Source organism: Lissotriton vulgaris, chromosome 8 (assembly GCF_964263255.1).
Source record: "Lissotriton vulgaris chromosome 8, aLisVul1.2, whole genome shotgun sequence".
Taxonomy (NCBI): Eukaryota; Metazoa; Chordata; class Amphibia; order Caudata; family Salamandridae; genus Lissotriton; species Lissotriton vulgaris.
Window position 1 is genome coordinate 501,167,216 of NC_141696.1, and position 16,122 is coordinate 501,183,337.

Sequence of the window (16,122 nt, forward strand, 5' to 3'; positions counted from 1 at the left end):
TGACACATCACCTTCAGAACCCCCACTGCGCAACTTGCTTGCCGGTGCTAGGTCCCCACATCCCCAACAACGACAAATTGAATGATGACACAGAGAACTTCACATCTCAGCCCTTGCACTCATCAGAACTGACACATTGCAGCTGCTGCGCAGATTGGAGCTGACGCGTCATCTCGTCTGCACCTCGCATCTTCACTGTCAACAGGATCCTCAATGGAAGGGCATCCTGAACTAAGGTACTTTTCTCAGTGGGCCAAGACTGGCCCCTGCATCCAGCTCATGCTCTATCGTGGTCGGCTTGGTTCTTTGACTTTGTCTTGGTCTGGTGCAACTAGATATCCCTTGTTGGCGCTTTGTACTTTTTTGTTCTATTTTCACCTAACATTTTAAAAATCAATATCTCCGGTTTTACACATTAGATTTTTGTCATTGTGGTGTCAACTAATTTATTTAAATACAATCTATTTTTCCAAATTGGAGTTGGGATTTTTCTTGTCTTGTGTTTTCACTTCATTACTGTTTGTGTGCCTCATACATACTTTACACATTGCCTCTAAGTTAAGCCTGACTGCTTGTGTGCCAAGCTACCCAGAGTAAAGCATGGGTTAATTTAATGACGTTTTGTGGTTCACCCAGCAAGGGAGGGCTTCTGTTGCTTGATCAGGGCTCATACCCCAGTCAACCAACAACCCCATTTCTCACAAAGGTGTAGTAAGGTTTTTTTATGATCCAGGTGAAGGCACCATTAAGAGATGGTTCGGTTTTTGATTGTTATGGGATGCCAAGTGTTATGGGGTACAGTTAGATAAATTAAAGAATGCATGCAATAAAATCACTTTTAAAATTAAACATTTTTGGAATTGTCATATGTACTAATGTAGAACACATTTATTACTGCGACTATTTCAACTCGACCTTAATCAAGTCAACTTTTTTAAAGCATAGATCCGATAAATCTCAGGTATTTATCAAACTGTGACAAAGAGAAGACACTTGTAATTTCAGTGCAGCTTCTTTATTCTCTTTTGTTTTATGAAATACCAGTATGTTTCAGTCATTTTTTCTTCCCAAAATGTTGTATTGTGCTCAGCCAATGGCTGGTGCGCAACGCCCATAGGCCTCAAAGGGCTTTAGCCCCCTCCCCCATCATGTGTGTCAGCAGGAGCTGAGACAGCTTCCCAGACACATGGGCAGACAGTTCTTGAGCTGCTATGGGCTGGCTGGTCTGGCGTCTCAGTGCAGCCGCGCCTGAGTATTTCACAGGTCTTTAAAATACCATTTACTTGATAACGAGGCTTTGTTGCTTTTTCACCTGTTCCTAGTGCCCCTGCATCACCACTCTGCCTATTCCTTAAAGTTGCAAATTACTTTTGCCTCTACAGTGAGAGAATGCATTTCCTGAAAAGTAACCATAGGCTTGTTTCTTAGCAGTTTTATATAGCTCGAACTCCACCCGAAGGTATTGAGGCATTTTACATGAGCATCAGTTACATAATACAAGGACACACTCATGTTTTAACCCCTTCCGTGCTCGTGACGGAACCACTCCGTCACGAGCCACGGACGTGCTGTGCTAATGACGGAGTGGTTCCGCCACGGCTCGGCCACCCCGCCTACGCGGCATCAATTCTGCACCTGCACGGCGGTTTTATTGAGCGGGCGGGGCCGTGACGGAACCACAACGTCATTAGCACAGCGCGCCCATGGCTTGTGATGGAGTGGTTCCGTCACGAGCATGGCGGCGCCGCGCGGCCCCCCTCCCCCCTTGCACCACGGCAGAATTATCACCGCAGCCAAGGGGTTAAGGCACAGGGAGATAAAGTGATTTGCCCAGGATACAAGATGTTGAGTTGGCGCTGGGACTTGAAACTTGTTCGCCAACTCAAAGCCAGCAGTTCTGGCAGTTATGCCACATCCCTTTTCACTTTCAAGTCATAGCAATACATCACATTTCAAAGCATATCAATAGTCTAAAATTTTGTTGCAGGACCCACAGATTATTTATTTCCTCCACCCTCCATCCTTGATGGATGCCATAGTACAAATTATATCTGAGACCCCACTCGCTACCATGGATAACAAATATGCTGAGTTTCTTAAAGTGTCTGGCCTGCATTCAGACACCTAACCCATCATTCTCAACGCTCACTGTGCACTCACTATAAAATAATCGACATTTGTAATGCACGAACAATCACCCGTAAGGGTCTCTAGGCGCTAGGGGCCGTTGGGAAGATTAAGCAAGCTATTGCCCAGAGTCACATGGTGCTGGGGTAATCTGCCACCGGGGATCGAACCGTGATCCCCAGATTCAGGAGTCAGTCGCCCTGGCAGCGGCACCACACCTCTTCCCTGATCACACTGTATGTTCAACGATGACCATGCACACAATATCTCGCTTGTTTGAACGAATCTTTGATCAACTTTGTGGGATTTCTTCGAAATTTAAGTTTTTCTTTTAGGATGTCCGATTGGACTAAAAAATCTCTGGTGTCCGTGCAGTTTTTCTGAATACAGAGAAACTGACTGAAGGGTAAGCTGTCCCTTTGGCAGCGTGGGTGAAAGCTACCGTATTGTAGCAGAGTGTTTCTAGCTGTGGTTTTCGTATATAGCGATACCCTCAGTTCTTGGTCCTGATGTAGCTCCCAGATGTCTAAAAATGCAATGATGACATTGCTAACATGGGATGTAAACTTGAGATTAGCATCAGCTGCGTTGAGCCACAGAAGAAATTATTTCAATAAATCAATGTCCCCCTTCCATATAAAGAAAATTTTATCGATGAATCGTGACCATATTCTGACGTTCTCAGGGAAGGGGGCCATTTCATTATAAATGTGAACTTTCCCAAACTCTCCTACATATAAGCAGGCGATACTGGGGGCACAACTGGCCCCCATGCTGACTCCTCGGACCTGTTTGTATAGAGAGTTATTGAACTCAAAATAGTTTTTGTATGATACCACTTCAAGGCATTGGAGGATGAAGTCGGCATTAGTAATATCAGGTCTGGATGCCAGAATTCTTTTGATGGTTTCATATGCTCCACTCTGAGGGATGTTAGAATATAAGGATTCCACATCCAATGTGACTAACAGTTCCCGATCCTCAAGATATCTTGTACCTTCAACCTTGCCGATAGAATGGCCTGTATCCTTGACATAGGATTCCAGGTCACAGACCAGGGGTTTAAGGAACCGATCTAAGTATTTGGATAAAGGCTCGGTGGACGCCCCAATAGTTGAAACAATCGGCCTCAGGGGGGATCAAGGCTGTTTTTGTGGGTTTTAGGAACTCCGTATATTATGGGCATTCTGGTGAAGGTAGGAGTTAGAAATTCTGCTTCTTGTTCACAAATGTGACCCATTTCGCACGGTCTTTTCACCAAAGACAAAATGCGTCGTTTGAGCGCATTTTCAGGATTTCGAGTGATCTTTTGGTAATGTTCAAAGGAAGATAGTAGGGTGTTCATCTTGTCTATGTAGGTGGAGGTGTCAAAAATAACGATCCCTCCTCCCTTATCGCAGGGTTTTATAGTAAGGCTCTTGTCTTTCCCTAGATTTCTAAGGATGTCTCCTTCTAATCTAGGTAAGTTCAAAAATCATAAAATCAAAAAAAAAAAAAATGATGAATAAACATTAAATCTTTATACTATAAAGTGTAGTCTTGGCTTTGAAACTATATAGTGTTGCCCTCTTAAAACTAAAGGATTCCTTCATGGGACCTATTTTGATTTAGTGTCGGCAGGGTTTTTTTGTTCTTTTGCTCAGTATTTGGGTAATAAACCTATGATTTACCAGCTACCTACCACAACTTCAAATGTGGTAACCCACAAAGCAGTCTTTAATTCATAAAATCATAAAGGCTGAGGCCCAACGTTTTGCTCAGGATCATGTGCCCGGCAATTTCAAAATGTCAGGAAAGGTTAATACCAACACTTTCTTGATTCTACTGTGTGACACTTTCATCTACCACCAGGCACTCCTACCCCCTTATCTCACTCTTGCAGGTTCTTTTTAATTTTTTGCTTTCTCGTTTTGTCATAATTTTTCCATTTTTCTCTTGTCTTTCTCCCTTTTGTGTTTTTCTCTCTCTTGTTCTGGAGCAAAGTCTAATGAGGAAATATTAGTGCAGGACCCCAAAAATGAGTGCAGGTGGTGGGTTCCACCTGCAACCACCGGCTCAAATTAGGCACTTCCACCAAGCCTAATATTTTGAGACCTGTACGTAAGGGCAGCTTCATTAATGAATATTTTGCAACATCCAATTGGGTAAACTAAAGCGGCAGTCATTTATGGGGAAGGAGCATATTTCTGGACTTTCAATTAAATACTTCACAAGCACATTGTCCTGCATAGTAGGAATCAGGGAATTAGCAAAAAGGGTGTTGTCTTGAAATACCTTTGTGAAAACTTGCCGTAACTGCTTTGGATTCAACTTTTTAGAAGCTGTTATAACTGTCAGTGCACTCAATGTATTTTTCAAAGAACATTGTGAGTAGCCTAGGAACAGTGTCAAATCTAAAAAACATGCTTGTTGCAATACAAAGTTTGTGCGATATGTTTAAATTGCATAGTTTGCCACTTGTTATTCCCATATTGGCTATACTCCACTTCTGGAAATTCTTGTCCTGCCCCATTGCTGGAAGAATTATGTGAAATTTCACATTTTCGTGTGAAATGAAAGACTGTCCCTTTGCACTATATTTGACATGGAATGTGTTCCTGCATCTATTTTTGGACGCTAGGACACAAACCGAGTTAAAAAAACAATAGTACAAAAATCACGACCAACAGAGAATAACAGCCGCTCGCATTTTGTTGTTCATGTTGTTCCTGTATGCCTCACAGTAGCATGCATAATCACGCAACGTGGTGTAATAGTGTAATTTAGGGAATTTCATGTACTAAGAGTAATGCTAAATTACCCAAAAAACAAAAGATTGCACTAACATATTACACATTTGGTCAAACAAACACAAGATCTAAAAAAAGATGGCAATGTGATACCCTGGCAATATTCAAGCTATTTCAATTATGTCTACAAAAGCAGCCAATGTCCTAAAGAAATGCTTGATATGGTATTTCAGTACTAGTTTCTGGTGATTGCAGAATTGACAGCTAATCCTTGGTGCCCTTCCTTTTTGCTGGCAGTGATGGAACATATCATTGGAATTATTTTGTGCTGCATCTAAAGGGAAACTAGAGAAAGTACATAGAGAATCAAAGAGATTTACAGACTATGGTTGCCCTTTGAAACCAGAATTCTTCTGTGGGTCGAGGCTAGAGAGCACTGGGCCCATGGCTGAGATAAAGTAATTTTATCATCCTACAATTCAAGTCGATATTCTGTCATCAATAAACATCGAGGTTTTTAAAAACATAAAACATCTACATAAAAAAAAATATAGCATTCCGTATCTAAGGCCCAGGTTCCGACGCTACGTAACCTGGGCCTTAGATACGGAATGCTATATCCAGCCCGCATAAGGATGGATGTCAATGGGCGCTCTCGAATCTCTGACAATCTTTCTGACACACACGCTTACTGTAGGTCCTATAACCATCTGATGGCCCACAAAGGGAGGTTGGACAAGCCCCTTAATCCCCACAAAGTGGATCTGTTTCCAGTGTGGAACTCTTCTCGGGTGAATGATTGGCAGGCTGCAATGGTTGTAATAAGTGTCAGTAATTGCTGTATGATAGGTCTACAATATGGCTCAATTTTCTGCTACTTCAATAATAGGGGCAGTATACATAGGTCAGCATTATTAGCCTGCAATTAGCTGGGCACCAACGAAGCGTTGCTTCCCCTCTAGGTGTGTAGCACGTTGTTATTCTGATAGATTGTAATGCATCAGTATTGGTTTTTGCCTTTACTCCTGGGTTGCTTACAGGGGGCCTCATTTATGAGAAATTACGCATCGCTGCGTGAAAGCAGTGATCCGTCACTACTCAGTGTGCACTCCTTGCGACATTCCTGATGCATCATATTTAATGTATGACGCATCATGTTGCAAGGAGTTACAGATACGTCAGTTTTTCTGACATATCTGTAAGCGCAAAAGTGATGCATTGCTGGAGTGTGTCACAAAAGTGACGCAACTCCAGCAATGCGTCCTTTCACATGGGGCAAGCCCCATGTGAAAGGGCCTGCGTCAGTCTTACGCCTGCTGTGAGGCAGGCGCAAGATTTTGACGCAACAGCGTCCTAAAAGTGAAGCAGTGAAATCTCATAGATTTCACTGCGTCACTTCTACGACCCTTTCTTGCGTTAATACGCCTCCCTTGCATACATTATACCTGGCGCAGGTATAATGTGGCACAGGGGTTTACAAAGTGACGCATCTACCTAGATGCGTCACTTTTGTAAATATGGCGCAACAAGGCGCGTTTTTTACGCAACTGGTGCGTCACAAAAAGTGACGCACGGGCAGCGTAAAAGTGACGCGCAGCCTCATAAATGAGGCCCAGGATCTTTAGATGTATGGTTGTTGGGTTTTTTGCCTTGTAAATTGGATCACAAGATTGGGTGGGGGGTGTGGGGTGGGGAAATTACATACAACGTTCACAGTTCTTATGGTTCCGGTTCTAAACTTGACAGTTACCCATTATTAGCGACTACAACACTCTTCTTTCATTTTCAACTAGTGGTACATGGTCGCTGCCCCTGAAATATCTGATCATTCACTACTCTCGTTTATCACTGTAATGTGCGTGGGCTAAACAACCCTAAAAAATGCAAACACGTTGTTCATTATTTGCAGAAACATAATATCGACATAGCCTTTTTTACAGGACACTCACATGCCCAAAGTGGACACTAGACATTTTGCAATGGGATGGGGGCTAACCGATTTTTCTCTAACTAGAGTAATTATGCTAGGGGCACCACAATCCTCATCCACAATTGTCTCCCTTTTCTTCATGCTGACCTGACTGACTGACCATGAGGGGTGTTACACTATTGTGGTTGGCAGGCTGATGGGACACATGGTCACTTTGGTGTGAGTTTATGCCCCAAAACGTTGACAGCCCGGATTTCTTTCATGAACTATATGCTAAGCTGACACAGGTGTGTATGGGTGGTATGCTGCTGGGCAGAGATTTCAATCTTCTCCTAAACAGCTCTATTGATAGCTTATCAACTGTTGCGGCCCCCAAACCATGGGCGTGGCAAGTCTTGTTGGACATCTGCGCGGAATACCAATTCTCAGATTCCTGGAGGTCACACAACCCTGTGAGCCCGGGGTTCGCACACTACTCGGCCCAGAACAACACCTGGACCAAATTAGACTTTTGGTTACTTCCCCCTCTCCCTCTACTTGGTAAAATACAATAGATATACTCCCTCGCACTTACTCCGATCATGCCCTGGTCGTAATTAAACTCCACCTCCCCAGACCTGAGGTCCACTAGCGGCAATGGAGGTTCCGGGTTAGTGCGTTGAATGATGATCTATTTGCCTCTGAAAGTCAGGATGCCATTGAGGAATATTTTGAACTAAATCGGGTCGGTGGACACATGGGTGAACCTCTGGGATGCCTTTAAGGCGTATATTCGTGGGGCGGTAATTGCCAAGCATGCTGGGATCTCAAGAGATTTGCAGAAGACATTAGCTAATATCGAACGGCAGCTAGTAGCTGCCAAAGCCTCTATACTCTGTTTCCCTAACTCCGCCGAAGATGAGCGGCGCCGACTGGGCCTTCTGGTAGAATCTCAGGGGGCAGCGGAATGGGAAACACACTTCCTCATTTAATACGCTGTGGCAGGCACATATGGCGAGGGTGAACGTCCAGGGTGTGCGTTGGCACAACTGTTACGGCCTCCGTATTCCAAGGCCTGCATTTCTGAAATCTGGTCTGATGAGGGGACTATACTGACAGATGCATCGGACATCAGGGATACTTTATTAACCTATTATGAACGCTTGTACACTTCCAAACCAATACATACCTCCTCAGAACGCGAGGAGTACTTTGAGAAAATCGCATTAGTATACCTGGAGAAATATATGCAGGATTTCCTCGCAGAACCATTTCAAAAGATGAAATAACAGATGCCATTGCCGCGCTAAATGCCATGCCTGCCCCCGGCCTTGATGGCCTCCCAAGTGAGCAATATAAGGTCACCCTAGCTCCAAAACTTATAGAAGTCTATCATGAATCTTTGGAAAGAAATCAACTTCCGCCTACCCTGCGAGAAGCAGTGATAGTCTTACTTCCCAAACCTGGCAAAGATCCCTTGCTTTGCGGGTCGTATAGACCTCTATCCCTCCTGAACTTTGACTATAAAATATTGGCAAAAACTATCTTGATGTGCCTTGCCTTATTGCTGGACAAAATCTAATCCCCTGTTCAGTTGAGGTTTGCCCCACGCAGATCTACTTCTCTCAACCTCCGTACGCTTTTCAGGGTCCTTCATAGACTCATCCCGGCCACTCCAGCAGCGGCAGTGTTATTGGACGCTGAAAAAGGCGTTTGATTCCCTCGAATGGCCTTTCTATGGACGGTCCTGTGCAGACTGGGCATTCTCTTTGGGTTCATCAATCTTACGATGCTGTTATAGTCAGCCCCTATAGCAAGATTGCGCTTAAATGGCACCCTTTCCTGTTCCTTCGCCCTCTCCTGTAGTGCTAGACAGGGCTGCCCCTTGTGCCCGTTGCTTTTTATTCTAGAAATGGGTCACCGTATTCAACTCTTTAAGGAGCGACATCTTCACAGGGGGCTCTAGTTTAACACAGGGTCACTGCCTGTGTCTATGCGGACAATATCATCTTATACGTCCGGAATCCACAAGACAATTTAGAACCAGGAAATCATCAGAGTCTGCTGCTTTTCTGGCTTTGGTATTAATTGGAATAAGTCGGTAATTTTTCCCCTCACTTCAGGTACGACCCAATGGGACTGCGAATACCCTCTGACTTGATGCTCGGAATCCATTAGGGTTTTTGGCAGAAACATACATTTACATACCAGCGAAATAATATTATCAAACTATGGTACAGCGATACACGCACTGGAAAAGCAAGTGGACAGGTAGAACAGATTGCCACTCTCAATTGCTGGACGAATCGCTCTGATAAAGATGGTGGTACTCCCTATACTTTTGTTTTTATTTATGAATATTCCCATCCCATTGCCGAACCAATTTTTTGACATTATCCGCACTATTAGGTTGACGTGGGGGGCAAATGCCCCAGAGTCCGTTGGGAAATCATGACTCTCCCATACCACAAGGGAGGTTTCGGTGACCCCAATTTTCAGAAGTACTATTTGGTTGTACAATGCAGCTATGCTCACACTTGGTTCCACCGAGATGCTCGAATTCCTTGCTTAGGCCCTGAGGCAGATCTAGTCCTACCAGACACACTACACACAGTCTTGCCCCTAGGCTTTCCACGTGACCCACTTGACATTCAAACGGTTCCCACGACAAGCTGGGCCTGGCTGAAACTGGTCCGGATGTTAAGCTCACTGCCATTATACTCCCCTAAACTACCACTCCCGAATCCACAGTGGATTCCCATCACGGGGAGGGAATAGTGCAGCGTACTCTTTCACGATTCAACATCACGTCCATTGGGGACATTCATATAGATGGACAAATCTTCTCTATCTCTGACGGAGACAAATTTGTGGGGTGCAGCAGTTAAGGCCAAACTCCCCAATTACCCGGTAGAGCCATACCCGTTTCCCACCTTAACCACAGTTCTAGACAGCGACAATAAGGAACATTTGATTTCTAAACTATATAGATCCTGTATGGAGATAGCTCCAGTGCGAGATGCTAAAGTACGGGCCGCATGGGAGACGGATCTAGGTTACCCAATCAGCGATGACCAATGGGCTGAATGCTGTCTGCAAACTAAGGAGATATCGCTAAATAGCCGCCAAAAACTCATCCATTTTAAATTCTTGCATCGCATCTACATCACTCCTGCGATGTCCCACAAACTAGACCCAGACAGATCCCACTACTGCCTAAAATGCAAAGCCCCGCAGGCAGACTTTGCTATCCTCACATGGACCTCCAGCAAAATGAGCTCATACTGGATTGACATACGCCATTTACTTGGTGAAATGATTGGTTTAGGATTATCCCCAATCCCGGAAGTGGCCTAATTGTGATATGTGAAAAATTTCCTGATGCAGTTTGGAAATTCATCGCTGTTGGGTTGCTCTTAGCAAAAAGGGAAATTGTGCTAAAGTGGGGGCGGAGGTTGGCGCCAACAGGTAAAGACTGGATGAATAACATGGCATACTGTAATTTGAACTATGATTTATACACCTCCACACTACCCAGCACATTCCGCCCACGTACCATCTGGGGCCCATTCAAGTAATTCACAGTAATAGCACGGGTTGCTCCTGACGCACGACTGGAAGCTGGCCTGGAACCAGCGGGTATAGGCTGACCATGCTCTATCCTCACGATAAGCTTGAACATTTACTTTATGATGTTAGGAATAGAACTGTTCATAGCATTAGACACTGCTAGATGCGTTGATTAAGGTGTTGGAAATGTACTGAGGGAAGCGGCGTACGTTGTAAATGTATTTTAGTGTGTTCAAACTGTACACATTGACGAGAGTCTACATGTCGTGGGCTAGCCGCATTATGTCTAAGAAAGTATTTAAAAAAAACTGCAACCAAGGTGAGATGGAGAAGAGGTTACTGACGAGTTTGGCACTAACAAATGCATTTGACAGGTTTGTGTGGCAGCCCTACTATTTTTTGTGCGCGTATGGATGAGATTAAGACGGATAACACATTTGCTAAAAGTGTAAGGGACAAACACTCCCACCCATAAACATATATAGAATTACTATCCTACTATCAAAAAACAGAACAGGTGAACTGTCCCTGCCTGCTCCCTGGCACATGCGACTCTGTCATGAACTGGAAGTGTGTGTCAAGTTATAGAAAATATTGAGGGGCATTAGCGTGACTTTTTCCCGCTAATGCGGCGATAATTTCGTCGCCCTATTACCAAGCTGTTGCTAACACCAGTTAGCGACAGCTTGTAGGTTATAGTGGGCATTTAGGGGCCCACTTTGCATCTCAGCGATAATTATCGCTAATGACGTGCAAAGTGGGCGTGCCACGATGTTAGCAACTGAAAACAGTCGCTAACATCGCTATCTCCAATTACCAACTTTTGGAAATATTTGCGCTAAGCGCGAATATCTCCAAAAGCTAACAACTGCCCCGAGCAGTTCTTAGCCATGTTTCCAATGGTAGGTGGATAACATGGCTAAGAGCATTAGCTCGGTAATGCATGAATATCGCTGACTTTTCAGCGATATTCATGCATTTCGGACGATTTTTATCGCTTAGGAGATAAACCTTGATAATAGCAAGGCTCCTAAGCGATAAAAATAGGCGAAGCACGGCGATAAAATTATTGCCGCTAACCAAGCATAGCGATAATTATCGCTTATGCTTGGTAATATGCCCCTAACTTCTTTCCAATGCAGTAGCAGTTTGAAGCTGTGCTGCAGAGCACATCAGAGCTTCAGTCTGAAATCACTGCTGAGTCTTTCACTGCCTGCGGACACGCCTCGTTTTGAAGAGCGGGCTAGGGATCCACCGCACTGATGAGCTGTGGTAGATAGAATGTGTTGTTTCTGCCACCCAAAGGGCACCCACAAGGAGAGGAGGGACTGTGATCCACCTCAAATGTGGTGTTCCATCAGTGCATCTCCAGACAGCTTCTTTACCCTTGCTTCAGCATCCATAATATACATGGGCATGAGCCCAAAGGTGTTTCTCTCATTTTGATGGCACTCAATTTTTGAAAGTATTGACCTCAAATTAAGAGCTCCTGTGCATAGTAGAGCACAATGGAACAAGACACAAATGTGAATAACTTTCTTACATTAGGTTTTGGAACCCTTTGAATATCACCAGCATCAATAATCTGCTGAAAAAAGGAAAATAATATATTTATATTAATATCACACTTTATTTTCAGAATGTTATTAAAGGGTGGAATGATGGCCTTGTAAAAATATTTGAGAAAGCTCAATTTATCTGAAATATTTCAGGATAAGGGGAACACAATTCTTTACTCTAGTAAAATAAAGAAGAAATTAACAATGAAAGTAAGACAAGAACAATCTCATTGGAACTGTGGTGAAACATTAGTTTACAGTTGTACATGTCCAAGCAACACCAGAAAGCAAGTGAAAGAACACACTTTCCCCAAACTTGAATTATTAGTCAATACGGTAAAGGTGTTTCTGCCACCACTATGGTTGCAGAATTATGCTCATATTCGACTGGTCAAGATTATAAATTATTGATTAGTTCCAAATTTTGTCAAAACATTAAAGATGTTCAAATGTATCTCTTGCTATGCCAAAAAATATGCAAATCGTAGATGCAAATTGCTGATGCGCTCCCTGGTGGAATCAGGGGTTTCAACGGTCAGGAAAACACTCGTATCTTTATTGACAAGTGGAAACCAGAATTTGATGCATGCAACTGCATAAGGAGCTATTACACTTTCCAGAGAATTGTCATATGTGAATTTACATAACGAATAAGAAACAGACGCCACATTTGGGGACTTAATTTAGATATATTGCTTTTCTGGAAAAATAATAAAATCTAATAAATGCATGTTAGCTGGAGCAGAACGTTATTATATTGTGCCATGTGCGGCATAACAGATACTGGTCCACCCTTTGATATTCTTCTTGGTTAGAGCACTGAAATTTAGGACCACGAATTAGTCTGCAGTTCTTGCAGGGAACCCTTGAACAAATGCAAACGTTTCGGCAGCTCTTAATGACAGGGGCATAGCTTGGTCAGTAAGATTGGGTGGGTGTAAGCTTCAGATTGTCCACCAATTACGCTGGCATAGCTTGTTAAAATACATTATGCGAAGCAGAATGCAGGAGGGGCTTAAGAGGAGTGGAAAGAGAGAGGGTGCATATTGTTAGGGGCACTTCAAACACAATAGTTTTCAAACTAACTAAGTTTTAAGGCAGATATGAGAGAGTGTGTGTGCCTGTGTGTGGGTGTGTGTGTCTGTGTGTGTGTATGTGTGTGTGAGCGTGTGTGTGTGTGTGTGTGTGTTTGGTAACTGCATCTGGTATTACAATACAGGGTGCATCTGTAATTTTGCATTATGGTATTACAAGTAGTTTTCAATAGGTCCTGTAGAAAGGTGAGTATCATGCAGAAATCGATGCAACTAAATTTGTATTGAGACACCAGTCATAATGCGGGCTTCAGAGGCTAAGAAGCTCAGGTCAATACTGGACATACTTACCAATAATACTAATAACATAATCAAAACCGTTGTTGTATGTACTTTATTCGATAACATTTTATCATAAAAGTATACACATCCTTTACAGTAAAAATTCTTACATACAACTGTGCATTAAAATTACAAAAATATTACTTTAAAAATAGTATATACAATAAAAGCAGAAATACGTAATCACATAAAAGCAGCATACCATAAATCCATATAAAATCATCTATGGGGGGTTTTCTTTATCCTTCGCAGGCGAGTCTGCCAGGCACTGCCCAGGAATTTTTGGTACCCCATAACTAAGGAAGCCGTATCAGTGGATAAAACCTGCAAGGCCATCTTATGACACCTAAGGCCCAGCTCCTTACATATTGGTTTTAACCATGTCTTTCTTGCACCCCTATATGCTGGACATGCAAAAAGGAGATGAGCCACAGACTCCTTAGAGGCTGCACACCCAGGGCAAGATTTTGCTGGAGAACTTGACTTTTTCCACCCTGCGGTAATTTTATGCACCGGGAGGGACCTGAACCTTAGTTTTAAATAGAGTGATCTGTCCAGGGGTTTTTGTATAAAGTCAAGGAACGGTTCAAGTTTTCTTACGGGTTTAAACTCTAGGTACCGCTCTGCTAGGATACCCCATTTGCCTCTACACATGTACTCCTCCTGTACTGAGTCCCATTATAGTTTCTTCATTACTTGCTTTGGGGGTGGTGTTTGACTAGCCAATATTTCATTCAAACCTAGTTTTGCAACCAGCTGTCTAAGGTTACTCAGCCACTCAATCTTGTTGCCCGAGTTGAGTGAGATTAGTTCATCCAAAACAGCCGTTAAGTTTGAAAGTTCTGGGGTCCTTCTAAGATGTACCCAGAAAAGTAGCGGGCGCAGACAAACTATGTCTTTCAATGAACGCCTACCCATATCTTGTTGTAAGGGTTTTACCGGAGTAGAGATGGGGAGTGACACCAATTCTCTCAGGAACTTATTTTCTGATATCACTAGGTCGGTTGTATTCTCGAACCCCCACAACTCGGATCCATAGACTGCCGAGGGCAGTGCTTGACCTTCATACACAGCGAGAGCCGGGGCTACAGGTTTGCTCATAGACTCTCGCTGTTCTCGTAGGATCGCTCCTGAAACTCGTTTGTGATTTAAAAGCATTTTGGCCATATGGTCCTTCCAAATAATCCGACTATTAACCCTTTCCCCCAAATAGTTGAATGAGTCTACCAACTCCAATGGAGTACCATTAAGGGAGGCATTATTCTTAAATCTTTTTGAAGGTAAGATGGGCATAAGCTTTGTCTTGGTAATGTTGATAGTAAGACCTCTATCCTCACAAAACAAGCTAAAGCGATCCAACATCTTTTGAAGAGCAGAGGGGGTTTCAGAGATCAGGAGGGTGTCGTCCGCAGAGAAGGGTAGGTGTTTTTTCCCCCGCCAGGGATGGGGCGTCGGCTGGGTCCTCCCTCAGATTGTCCACCACCCCATTCACAAAGAGGGAGAACAGAGTCGGCACCATTACACTTCCCTGGCGGACTCCTTTCCTCACGGCCACCCTCTCTATCAGCTGGCCCTGAGTACCCCATCTAATCCTTGCATAATTCCCCTCTTGTAATTTCTTAATAAATTCAAGAAGGGTGATGGGGAGGCCCATCTTTTGTAATACATTCCATAATCTAGAGCGTGGCACTAGATCAAAGGCTGTTTTAAGATCTATAAACGCCAAATGCAGGCTGCCCTTCCCGATGGTCACGGCCGTCCAATAAATAGCAAAGAATCGGAAGACCTGGTCCATCGTGCCCACCTTCTGCCTAAATCCAGCTTGAAAATGGGAAAGGATGTTCTCCTCTTCTATCCAAGATCCTACCCTAAAGATAATGACCCTGCCAACCACCTTCAGGACCACGTCTATCAGACTGATCGGTCTGTAGTTGGCAGGGTCATCTCTCGCCCCCTTTTTGTACACTGTTACCACCTTCGCCCCCTTCCAAGAATCCGGAACTGGGTGGCCCTTTGAGATCAGTCTCATTATTAGGGAGATGAGGTTTGCCCAGGTTGCAGGGTCGTTTAGGAGGAGATCCCCAGGAAGCCCATCAGGGCCCGCCGCCTTTCCCGGGGTCAGATGTTTAATAGCCGTTTTTACCTCGGTGATGTAAAAGGGGACTTCGAGAACCATAAGTACTCTACCATCACTATCAAGTACTAGAGGTGGGGGACATGGCTCGACTGCGCCACAATACAGATCATAAAAATGTGAGTGCCATTGTTGTTCAGTTATGTGATTAGTGATGGGTTCCGTTCCCCCTCTCTTGGCTTTATTGATTCAATCCCAGAATAGGGAGGAGTTCTTCCTCTGGGATGCGGATTTAAGATCCTGCCAATGTTGTTTTTCCCATTCGCGTTTGGCTAGCACCAATGACCTAGCATAATCCTTCCTGGCCACTCTAACTAGTGAAGGATTCTTTTCGAGCAAGGCTGCAGTTAGCGCCTTCCTTTTGCCCCTACAGTGAGCTGTATACCAAAGGTTACTTGATTTTACCTGAGTCTAGTTCTGTCTATCACTACTACCTTGTATAATGAAATATTGGCCCACTTTCTCTATTGCGTTTTTATAAACTAAAGGGAAGGAAAGGCCCTGAGAACTTTCTGTTACAGCTGCAAGTTGTTCTAGGTCTATAATCGTCTCTGCTAAGTGCTCACTAATCTTACTGGATTGAACCCTATCCCATTTCAGCCGGCGGTTGGAATTGAAAAGAACAACCTCCTTGGTTTGCATTAAAGGGGCTTTGGTTCTGTTTACTTTTTTTGTTCCCCACCTTAACTTCATGCACAAGGGGTTATGATCACTATCA